This window comes from Bubalus bubalis, chromosome 20, assembly GCF_019923935.1.
Source record: "Bubalus bubalis isolate 160015118507 breed Murrah chromosome 20, NDDB_SH_1, whole genome shotgun sequence".
In the NCBI taxonomy this organism is placed as follows: domain Eukaryota; kingdom Metazoa; phylum Chordata; class Mammalia; order Artiodactyla; family Bovidae; genus Bubalus; species Bubalus bubalis.
This window is the reverse complement of record NC_059176.1, coordinates 62,720,810-62,733,651: the sequence shown is the minus strand read 5'-3', so window position 1 is coordinate 62,733,651 and position 12,842 is coordinate 62,720,810.

Below are 12,842 nucleotides of genomic sequence, written 5' to 3'. Positions count from 1 at the left end.
GCGTTATGGCCACTTCTGGAATCTTTTGTTCCCTTCCCCCATGGTTTGCTACTGAAGATTTGGTGTCTCTGCGTCCATTAATGTGGGCTGGCCTGGCAGCACACCGGCAGTCACCCGGGGCCATCACGAGTGTGCCCCACCCCACTGACTCCCGGACCCAGCCCCGCAGGACCACCAAGGCCTGCTGCTCTGGCTACTACTTGTAGCCAGGCTCTGTAGCACCTTCGACGGGTAACTCCTGTCCATCCTGTGCAGACCCAGCACTTTTCCAGCTGGCTTTTCTGAGGTGTCCACCTAGATACAGTTCTGGGAGCCAGGAGGAAGACGGCGCTCGATCCTGGAAACACCTGCTGCTTCTGAGGCCTCTGCATGGCCTTCTTGCCAGAGGCAGGCTCTATAATCCAACAGGGGAGAAGGCCACTTCTATGGTCCCGGGGAACACGGAGGTCCAAGTTTCTCACGTACAGTACCCAGATACCCCTGTGCCTAGTCTCCGAGCCCCCCTCCTTCCCATAAGGGACATAGACTTGGCCGGTGTGAGAACGCAGCCTTCCCAGAAGTGCTTACCCCTAGGAAGTACCGTGCCTGGTCTCCCATCCTCTCTGACTTATACCTGCAGGAGAACAAACAAGTAGCGACTCTGACTCTCACTCTTTGCTTAAAATTGCTTAGCAGCAAGGCTGAGGACATTTTATTTCTTAATGAGTCAGGGCACTTAGCAAACAGCTATCTGATTCCACAGTCTCTCAACTTGCTATTTTCTTCACACCTCTCCAAAGTCCATGCACCTGTAATGCATTCCCTCTGCCAATATCCTGTCCTAATCCATCAAAGGGGAAAGTCTTAGCAGTCACACCATGACACCACAGTGAGAACTCCTCCTACTCAATCCAAAAACAAAATTAAGAAAACAACTTCATTTACAGTGGCACTAAAAAAAAAAGGATAACATACTTAGGACTAAAGTTTATGAAAGAAGTACAAGGCTTACACGCTGAAAACTACAAAATATCATTGAAACAAGTTAAGGAAGATTTTAATATAATAAATAGAAAGACATCCCATGTTCATGGATTGGAAGATTTCATACTGTTAAGACGGCATCATACACATGTGTGTATATACACACATAACTCATGTACACACGTATCCATAGGTCTTTTTCTATCTACCCTCAAGCATGAGCGCCTATGAATGCCTCCAGATCCCTCTGGAATCCCAGGTTCATTCTACCCTCCCTTCTCCCTCTGCTTATCTGTAACTTCTTTCTCCAACAGTGAGAAGCCTGGCCCACATTTTCTGCAGTATTTTCACTTATTTGTCCACCCTGGTATACACGTAAAGTAGCTTCTCTGTAGTCTCTTTCTTTTTAACGTGTGTGTATTTGGCTGCATTGGGCCTTAGGACTCTCTAGTGGTGGTGCTTGGGCTCAGTAGTTGCAGAGTCAGGGCTTAGTTGATCTGCGGCATGTGGGATCCTCGATCCTTGACCAGGGATCGAACCCACGTCCCCTGAGATACAAGGCCGATTCTTTACCACTGGACCACCAGGGAAGTCCCTCCGTAGTCTTTATAGCCCAAGTCAGATTACTCCTCTGCTCAAAACCCTCCCACACCTTCCCATTTCACTCAGTGTAAACCCTGGTCCTTGACCCTCTGTGGCCTCCAGGGCACTACCACTCTGACCCCTAAGACCCATCTCTTAGAGTCTTATCTTACATAGACCGTAAGACCTCTTCTCCTTTGCGTTTCTGCTCCAGACACCTTGGCTTCCTTGCCACACCAGAGGCTGGGGTGATGGGAAGGGAATGGACTTAAAACCAGGAAATAAGGGAACTTGTTGAGGGTAGAACTATTCCATACTTTGGCATTGGGGGTGGTAACATGACTGTATACATTTGTCATTATTCCTTGAACTATACACTTAAAATTAGTGAATCTTAATGTTAAATTCCCCTCAATAAAGTTGATCTTTTTTAAAAATAAAAAAGACCTTTATACCAAGCAATAAAATCTGTGACATCACCCATTTGAAATGTTTGCTATGCTTCTCAAATAGTTTGTTTTTTAAATGTAACTGGTAAGATTTTCCATGCTTTTATCCATTTCTACCTAAAATTGTGTCCCCTGTCACCATGATTTGTTTCCTGTGGTGAACACTGTTGGGTTTAACAAGGATTCAGCATAATTGGTTGGATTTGGCCACCTTTCTCTCCTCTCATACTAAGCAAAAATGTTACCCACCAGTGGCTTTCCAACTGTTCTGGCATTGGCCACAGTGAAAAGAAAGTATCATTTAAATTGGACACACATCCAAGTCACAGAAACAGAAGTATCAGGCTGGCCAACAGAAAAACCCCAATGAACTTTTTGGCCAGCCCAATACTACAAGTTGTCACTTATCCCCTTAATATTTTAATCTTTTTTTAAATGCCAATTTGGATCTACAAATTTAATATTATGACTAATTAATGAGTCAACTAATAACTTCAAAACTCCTCATCTAAATGATGTCATGTGCAATGTTAATCAATAACATTGGCCTCACATTCATCAACACATGTGTTTTCTAAATGCAATGGATAATGGATCCGGTATGAACGCATACTGTCACTGATCTTTGTTGATCATCCTTCTGCAACCCCCCTTCCTGAAGGTTCCCAGGCCCATGTGAGGGAAATGCAGCCTTAGTCCACCCTTTCCAATCTCTTACTACCTCATCAGTAGTTAATCACTGAGATTGACTCACAGGCAGGTAAATCAATGGGCAAGGACGATTCTCCAAAATGACCAGGCATCAACTTACCAACGGTACTTAAGTTTTTTTTTCCCCACTGACTTTGGGGATGGTTTTGATGATGTAGTTAGCCATTGTCAGGAGGTTGCTTTAGGGCGATCGCCGTGCAAGGTGGTGGCTAGGAGCCACAGGAGGGGCGTGGTGGTGGGGGGATGGAGAAGCTGCTTAATTTCTTGATTGCAAAGTATCAGCTCCACCACTAAAAATAGCAGTGGCAGCTAAGGGGAGTGGAGCTCTCTGCCGGAGCCCTCCTTCCAGACAGCCCCAACGGTTAACCATCAGTAGCCAGGAGGTGATTCAGAGGGTGAGCCCTTGACTGATACGGCCATGTTTGAACATCAGAGAGTTAGGTTTGGAGCTCTCAGGTCGAATCATGGCCTCCCAGCCCAGGCCCCCTAGTCATCATTCCTCAAAGTTCTGCTTCGAGGCCAAGCTGACATGTCCCCAAGTCCATGAGCCTCCCCCATGGTGCCTGTGGGCGTCGGGCCTTCTCTTGAATCCTTGGGCTCATTACTTGGAAGTCTCTGAGGAAATGCACTCCCTTCTCCTGCGAAATCCAGTTCAGGCACCCTGACCCTCAGCGCTCCTGTAACCTCCTGAGCAGGCACCGTGGTTGGTTTCTCACCCCAGAATCCAGGCTGCTTGGCCTGGCCTTGCTTTTGGCAAGCATCTAATAGATAAAATCAGTTCAGTTCAGTTCAGTTCAGTGGCTCAGTCGTGTCTGACTCTTTGTGACCCCATGAATTGCAGCACGCCAGGCCTCCCTGTCCATCACCAACTCCCGGAGTTCACTCAAACTCATGTCCATCGAGTCAGTGATGCCATCCAGCCATCTCATCCTCTGTCGTCCCTTTCTCCTCCTGCCCCCAATCCCTCCCAGCATCAGAGTCTTTTCCAATGAGTCAATTCTTCACATGAGGTGGCCCAAGTATTGGAGTTTCAGCTTTAGCATCAGTCCTTCCAGAGAACACCCAGGACTGATCTCCTTTAGAATGGACTGGTTGGATCTCCTTGCAGTCCAAGGGACTCTCAAGAGTCTTCTCCAACACCACAGTTCAAAAGCATCAATTCTTCGGCACTCAGCTTTCTTCAGAGTCCAACTCTCACATCTATACATGACCACTGGAAAAACCATAGCCTTGACTAGACGGACCTTTGTTGGCAAAGTAATGTCTCTGCTTTTCAGTATGCTATCTAGGTTGGTCAAAACTTTCCTTCCAAGGAGTAAGCGTCTTTTAATTTAATGACTGCAGTCACCATCTGCAGTGATTTTGGAGCCCCAAAAAATAAAGTCTGACATGGTTTCCACTGTTTCCCCATCTATTTCCCATGAAGTGATGGGACCAGAAGCCATGATCTTCGTCTTCTGAATATTGAGCTTTAAGCCAACTTTTTCACTCTCCTCTTTCATTTTCATTAAGAGGCTTTTTAATTCCTCTTCACTTTCTGCCATAAGTGTGGTATCATCTGCATATCTGAGGTTATTGATATTTCTCCCAGCAATCTTGATTCCAGCTTGTGCTTCTTCCAGCCCAGCGTTTCTCATGATGTACTCTGCATAGAAGTTAAATAAGCAGGGTGACAATATACAGCCTTGACGTACTCCTTTTCCTATTTGGAACCAGTCTGTTGTTCCATGTCCAGTTCTAACTGTTGCTTCCTGACCTGCATACAGGTTTCTCAAGAGGCAGGTCAGGTGGTCTGGTATTCCCATCTCTTCAAGAATTTTCCACAGTTTATTGTGATCCACACAGTCAAAGGCTTTGGCATAGTCAATAAAGCAGAAATAGATGTTTTTTCTGGAACTCTCTTGCTTTTTCGATGATCCAGCAGATGTTGGCAATTTGATCTCTGGTTCCTCTGTCTTTTCTAAACCTAGCTTGAACGTCTGGAAGTTCACAGTTCACATACTGCTGAAGCCTGGCTTGGAGAATTTTGAGCATTACTTTTACTAGTGTGAGATGAGTGCAATTGTGTGGTAGTTTGAGCATTCCTTAGCATTGCCTTTCTTTGGGATTGGAATGAAAACTGACCTTTTCCAGTCCTGTGGCCACTGCTGAGTTTTCCAAATTTGCTGGCATATTGAATGCAGCACTTTCACAGCATCATCTTTCAGGATTTGAAATAGCTCCACTGGAATTCCATCACCTCCACTAGCTTTGTTCGTAGTGATACTAAAATAAGCAGCTGCTAAACTTAAATGTTGTAAAATACAGCAAACCCAGGCTCAAGTCTTGGTTTGACCTTGGCCAGCTCATCCCACCTCTCTGGGCAGCAGCTTCCTATGCTGTACCCAAGGGAATCAGACGGTATTGTCTCTGAGGCCCTCTGCAGCCGACCCCCAAAGTGGGCCCGCGACCCCACCTCCCCACGGTCCTCCCCTCAAGTGCCTGGGGGAGGTGATGTGGCGCACTGGGGCCCAGGTTCTGGGAGACACGGCAGCTTCCTTCTTCGTCGCTTTTTCTCGCCTTTGGATCCCTCACTCTAGAAAAGTCTAACTCCACGTCCCAGGCAGCCCCGGTGAAAAGCTGAGGCAGTGAGGAACTCAGTCTCAGTCAACAGCCTTCAAGAAACAGCCGTGGGAGTGAACTCATCCTTAAGATGATTGCTTCTTGACGGGACCTCATGGAAAAACCCAAGCCAGAATCACACACCTAAGCCACTCCGCAGTGCCTGACCCTCAGACACTGACATAGTAAGTAGTTGTTAATTTGAGATTGTCCGTGACACAGCCACAGATAACTAATCCAGACCATTTCTGGCTCTAAAATCCTGTAAGCCTAAAGTCCCCGAAATAAACTTATCTCTTTCAGGAAAAGCCTGATTTATAACAATTGTCAATCTTCCCCCTCCCACCCCAACCCCCAGCCAGAATCCATAAAGAGAGAATGCAAAATGTGTCAAAATATATTTTGGAGTAATAGTATTTATTTTATTTGTGTTTGTAAGCATTCCCAAAGCTTTGTTGATTTTGCTTCACTGAGCCCTTTATTTCACAAATGAAGGTGGAAATACAGATAAATTAGGTGATTGGAATAATGCAAATGTTCTTCACTTCACAACATTTGCATCCCTCCAGTGGTGAATAAGAATGAGGTGCAGGCTGGCTTTGTTTTGCTCCAGCTTCATCTTGAGAAACATGTCATGAGCCGTGTTGACACTGGCAGCTAAGGACCCAGAGAAATCCTGGGGGCAGAGGGGGCGCTAAGGCAAGGTAGCTGGCTACAAGAAGGGACCCTGCAGCCTGCTGAGTCCCCCCGAGGCACGGCTGAAGGTCAGACAGAGGGCCAGCGGGCAGTGGGGCTGCCCCCTCAGCCTGGGCTAAGGAAAGACTTCTGACAGAACAGCAAATGGCAGGAAGGGATTTTCTATTTTAAATGAGGCCACCCAAGGCACAAGTGCTCAGTCGCGTCTGACCCTTTGCAACCACATGGACTGTAGCCCGCCAGATTCCTCTGTTCATGGATTTTCCAGGCAAGAATACTGGAGTGGGTTACCATTTAGGGGATCTTCCCGACCCAGGGATTGAACCCAGGTCTCTTGTGTCTGATGCACTGGCAGCCAGATTCTTTACCACTAGCGCCACCTGGGAAGATAAAAAAAATAAGGCCGTGGTCCCCTGATAAAAAGTGAAGGCAATGGCACCCCACTCCAGTACTCTTGCCTGGAAAATCCCATGGACGGAGGAGCCTGGGGGGCTGCAGTCCATGGGGTCACTAAGGGTCGCACACGACTGAGCGACTTCACTTTCGCTTTTCACTTTCATACACTGGAGAAGGAAATGACAACCCACTCCAGTGTTCTTGCCTGGAGAATCCCAGGGACGGGGGAGCCTGGTGGGCTGCCGTCTATGGGGTTGCACAGTCGGACACGACTGAAGTGACTTGGCAGCAGCAGCAGCAGCCCCTGATAGACAAGGAGAATGGGAAGGAAATTAAGGGTGTGGAAGGTTCATAGAGGGAGATCGTGTCTCCTCTGGCTGACGGCAAGAGCCCACATAGCCCCCCAGATGAAAACAAACAGCTAATGACCTCAGAAATCTGAGTCAGTAAGTGTAGTAATGAGCTTGAGGAGAGTGGGAAAAGTGGCCAAGAGACAAAGGTGGATGCCTGACTCTGACAAAGCCCATGGCTCTGTTTTACTCACTCATGTATTCCTAGATTTGTTGCCTCCTGGAGGCAACCACCAACAAAAATTTATTGAAAGGACAAAAGTAAATGGGAAAATGAAATGAGGAAAAGGGGCACAGATGGGTGGGAGAATACCCTGGCAGAACAGAAGTTTGCTCCTCTGAAAGCATCTACTTCACCAAACAGAATATCATTGCAGTATTTTCTGATTTAAGTAATACTGGCAATTAGAGAAACCCCTTCTTGAACTTGTTAATTGCCTTTTGGATCAGAAAGATCTAAATGGTCTTACCTGCTATACAGCTCATGGAACTCAGTTCAGTGTTATGTGGCAGCCTGGATGGGAGGGGAGTTCGGGGGAGACTGGATACATGTGTGTATGGCTGAGTCCCTTCACCCCTAACTATCACAACATTGTTTGTTAATTGGCTATCAGATCAGATCAGATCAGTCACTCAGTCGTGTCCGACTCTTTGCGACCCCATGAATCGCAGCACTCCAGGCCTCCCTGTCCATCACCAACTCCCAGAGTTCACTCAGACTCACGTCCATCGAGTCAGTGATGCCATCCAGCCATCTCGTCCCCTTCTCCTCCTGCCCCCAATCCCTCCCAGCATCAGAGTCTTTTCCAATAAGTCAACTCTTCGCATGAGGTGGCCAAAGTACTGGAGTTTCAGCTTCAGCATCATTCCTTCCAAAGAAATCCCAGGGCTGATCTCCTTCAGAATGGACTGGTTGGATCTCCTTGCAGTCCAAGGGACTCTCAAAAGTCTTCTCCAACACCACAGTTCAAAAGCATCAATTCTTTGGCACTCAGCTTTCTTCACAGTCCAACTCTCATATCCATAATTGGCTAGACCCCAACACAAAATTAAAAGTTTAAAGAAAACAAAATATTTTCTTTAAGACCATTAGATCTTAATTGGATGGGAATTTTTGGACCTTTTAGTATTGCTACCAAATAAAGCAGATGGATCAAAATTGGATAAAGTTGGATCAAAAATATGAGGTGAGAAGCCAGAGGGAGAAGCTGATGGGATGCCCAGACTGTTGGTCAAATCTTTCAGGGGACTTAAGCCCTCAAGAGGGTCTGGTTGACTTTGGGCTGCAAACCTACTATGGATTCAAGAAAATCTGGTTGCTTCACCAAGATCATGCTCACAGATTCCTTCCTCCTCTCAACAGATCCCTTTCAAAATCATAGACCACTTGCAGCTGAACATATTTTTTGCTCCTCTGTATGAGTTTTTCCTTTGTTAATGGAATAAAGATGTGTTTGGGGAATGAATAACAGAAAAGCCTATCAAAATGGAAATACTAGGGAATGGAATTGTGAGAGATAAAGGAACTTTTTTGTGTATTAAAGAGCAGTTTCTCCCACTGATATTTGCACACAATGTGAGGATTGATTTTTCTGAAGCTGAGTCTCAGGATAGATGTGATAATAGAAGAAAGCATCTTGTGTTCAATAAGCTGCTGTACTCCTCACAACATACCTGTCAGGAAGGGGGAAGCAAATGTCATTGATGTTTTGCAGTAACAAGACCACCCCATGGAGTTTTTAACAAGCTGCTCAGTGTGATAGGATGGGTCAGTGATTCGCTGGGTAATAAGTACCAGGAGATGTCTTGAACTGTAAATATGCTTTTCCACTGGGACCCTCTTAAGGTTTGGCACAGGGATCTCAGTGATGGGCAGCAGATCCAGAGAGTTAACTCTTCACTTCCCTAGTTAGTGGTGGGTCATGGAGCAAAGATAACCCAGGATAACACAGACACCCAGAAGTGAGTCATGCTGAATCTTGTAAAGCAGGGCACACTGTTAGGAGGCCTGGGAAGACACGACTGTGGGGTCAGGGAGAGACTCAGTCATTGTCTGGGGTTGGATGAGATGTGATTCACAGAGACCCAGGGCAGATCCCAGGGAAGCAAGTGGATAATAATTACAATAACAGAGAAACTTCCCTTCCCCATTCTATTCACTAGGTCTTCTATGGTGCTCAGAGAAGGGCTGACTCTGCAGAAAGTAAGGAAAAGCAAAGACTTGGGTGCAGGCCTTAGCTTTTCTAATGGTCTCTGGGGTTACAGAAGAAACTGTGGTGTAAGCAGCAAATCGGGGAGAACTCTCCATGAGGGAGAACACGGGGTTTTGCCTTCCAACCTCAGCCACAGACTAGACCATATGCCCCACCCTTGGTGTATTGAAAGAGTTGCTAAGGAGGCTAAGAGTCGGTGGTTCCCAGAGAAGGGCTTCTGGGCTCTGCCAGGGAGCTAGGGGCATCCCGAAGGACGGAGGACTGGTCTGGGAACATGACACGATTCCAGGAGGAAGATATGCAGTGAAACTAGACAGGAATGCTTACATACAGCCCTGTATGTTTCCTGCATGTCTAAGGGAGATACGAAGAAGACAGAGAAGGAAACTGAACTTGAAAGGGTCGAGGAGGAATTAGCATGTTCTGGGTCAACCTGGACAGAAGAGCAGACAAAAACAAGGATATCTTACCAAGGCCCTTGAGAGGGTCTCTCTCCGTGGCTTCCTCTACCCAGCCTCACCTCGCCATATGCCATTCCTTACACCCAACTCTGGGGCACCAGACAAGCCCCCTGAAATACAGGTGCAATGCTAGAAAGAGTCCAGGGATCTCTCCAGATTGGTGAGATTGCATATCCACCATGAAAAAGGCTCAGATGATTTTATAGAAAATCAGGGAAGTTTCTTTTCCTGCACACCTGAGTTTGTAGATTATGTCAGAGGACTAGCACACCCAGGGAATGGGCACAGTTCAGCTCAGGGCTGGGGTTTCAAAGTGGCCCCTCCAGTGATGACAAAGGTCTATCTACTCTGGGCCTTGTTGACTCCCCTTTTTCTCCTTTCCCCCATTTTGGCAGAAACATTGTACTAACCCATCATGGATAGTCCTCTTCATGAGGCTTTGTCTGAACTCAGCAAAACAAAACGTGATAATCAAGTGTGAGGTTGGCCTCGTGGGTAGGGAAAGGGACAAGCTAACTAGTATTTGCCATTTCATCCTCTCTCAAACACCAGGAGCGAAAAGGGCTGGAAAACTGGGATGTGGAGACCAAAGCAAAAGGTCTAGTTATTCAAACACTTGGGGAATTTTCTAGAAGGGCAAGAGAAAGCTTGTATTGCTAAGTTAGCGGTCTGTTCATCCCAGATATTTGGCCACTGGACACAAGGCAGTCCAGGATGGCTTCCAATTCCTGCAGTGGGCACTGCCAGCCTGACGGGAAGTCCTGGGAGCCACCCTGGTGTCATGATGGTGAGGCGGGGAGGGAGTAAGCCTGGAGGCGATCGGGGATCAGAACACACAGCAGTAAGGAGAATGATCTGGCAGGGCGAGATGCAGGTGGCTTCAAGGAACTGGAGTCATTTGGGGGTTCAAAATATGGTAAGGTAATTGCTTTTAAATGTACACTCCCACTAGAGATAAGTGAATCTTGGTTGTATTACGAACTACCAGTTTTTAAAAACTGAAGTTTATTTACAATGTTTTGTTTTATGCGTACAGCAAAATGATTCAGTTTTACATATGTATTTTTTCAGAATCTTTTCTATTATAGGTTATTGCAAGATATTGAATATAGTTCCCTGTGCTATACAATAAATCCTTGATGTGTTTTGTATATAGTGATGTGTAATATTTGATATAAAATATGTGTAATATTTATATATAGTGGTGTGTAACTGTTAACTCCACACTCCTAACTTCTTCCTCCCCTTCTCACTTCGGTAAGCATAAACTTGTTTTCTATGTCTCTGAGTCTATTTCTGTTTTGCAAATTAATTCACTTGTGTTATTTTTTTAGATTCTACATATAAGTGATACCACATAATATCTGTCTTTCTCCGACTTCACTCAGTATGATAATCTATAGGTCCATACACAGAAATAAGCTCTAAATGGATTAAAAGCCTGAATACGAGATAGGACACTATAAAACTCTTAGAGGAAAACATAGGCAGAACACTCTCTGACCTAAGTTGCAGCAAAATCTTTTTCGATCTGTCTCCCAGAATAATGGAAATAAAAACAAAAATAAACAAATGGGACCTACTTAAACTTAAAAGCTTTTGCACAGCAAAGGAAACCATAAACAAAATGAAAAAGAGAACCCACAGACTGGGAGAAAATATTTGTAAATGATGCGACCGACAAGAGAGTAGTGTCCGAAATTTACAAACAGTTCATGATGCATAACAATATCAAAACAAATAATCCAATCAAAAAATGTGCAGAAGACCTAAACAGACATTTCTCCAAAGACATACAAATGGCTAAGAGGCACATGAAAAGATGTTCGACATCACTAACTATTAGAGAAATGCAAATCAAAATTAAAATGAGATATCACCTCACACCAGCCAGAACGGCTATCATCAAAAACTCCACAAACAATAAATGCCAAGAGAGAAGGAAACCCTCCTACACTGTTGGTGAGAGTGTAAATTAGTACAGTCACTATGGAGAACAGTATGGAGGTTCCTTTAAAAAACTAAAAATAGAGCTACCATATAGACCCTGCAATCCCACTCCTGGGCATATATCCAGAGAAAAGCATGATCTGAAAGGAGACATGCAACCCATGCTCACTGAAGCATTATTTACAACAGCTAAGATGTGGAAGCAACCCAAACGTTCATACACACACACCCCCAATGGAATATTGCTCAGCCATTAAAAAGAATGAAACAATGCCATTTGCAACATGGATGGATCTAGAGATTGTCATTCTCAGTGAAGTAAGTCAGACAGAGGAGAAATATCCATATGACATCCCTTATATGTGGAATGTAAAAGGAAATGATACAAATGATCTTGCTTACAGAAAGTAAGGAGACAGACTTATAGAAAACAATCTTTTAAAAAACAGAGACTCACAGACTTAGAGAACAAGCTTATGGTTGCTGGGGGCAAGGATGGGGGAAGGGATAGTTAGGGCGTCTGGGATGGACATGTACACATTGCTGCATTTAAATGGATAACTAACAAGGACCTACTCCATTGCACAGGGAGCTCTTGCTTAGTGTTATGTGGCAGCCTGAATGGGAGGGGAACTGAGGAGAGAGTGGATACGTGTATATGTATGATGGAGTCCCTTTGCTGTTCACCTGAAACTATCATAACATAGTTTGTTAATAGGTTATCAGTTCAGTTCAGTCATTCAGTCGTGTCCGACTCTTTGCGACCCCATGAATTGCAGCACGCCAGGCCTCCCTGTCCATCACCAACTCCCGGAGTTCACTCAGACTCACTTCCATTGAGTCAGTGATGCCATCCAGCCATCTCATCCTCTGTCGTCCCCTTTTCCTCCTGCCCCCAATCCCTCCCAGACACCTCAATACAAAATTAAAAAATTTAGAAAAACCTCTAGGTCAATTCACATTGCTGCAAATAGCAATATTTCATTCTTTTTTAGGGCTGAGTACTATTCCACTGTATATTTATACCTACCCACTTATTTTCTTTACCCATTCAGTTGATGGATACCTAAGTTGCTTCCTTGGGGCTATTGTAAATAGTGCTGTTACGAGCATTCAGTGCATGTATCTTTTCAAAGTAGAATTTTTGTCTCACAAAATACCAATTTAGTTCATATTATTAAATCAACTGAGTATCAATTTCCAGGCAGGTATCTTCTCTTCTGAAAGGCATTGAATTTAGAAACACGCTTATAGACAATGAGATACTAGTCAGTACATATGTCAGATTTTCAGCTCACTGCTTTAAAAAGACACATTCTAACATGATGTCTAACTAACACTCTAGTTATAGAAAGCTGAGTGAAGATGCAGACAAAGGGAACTCCGTGTGTACAACTGTTCGTTCTGCTAAGATGCTCCACCAATACCATTCTTTAGGGACCATTGAAATAATACTAGCATGTGGCCTTG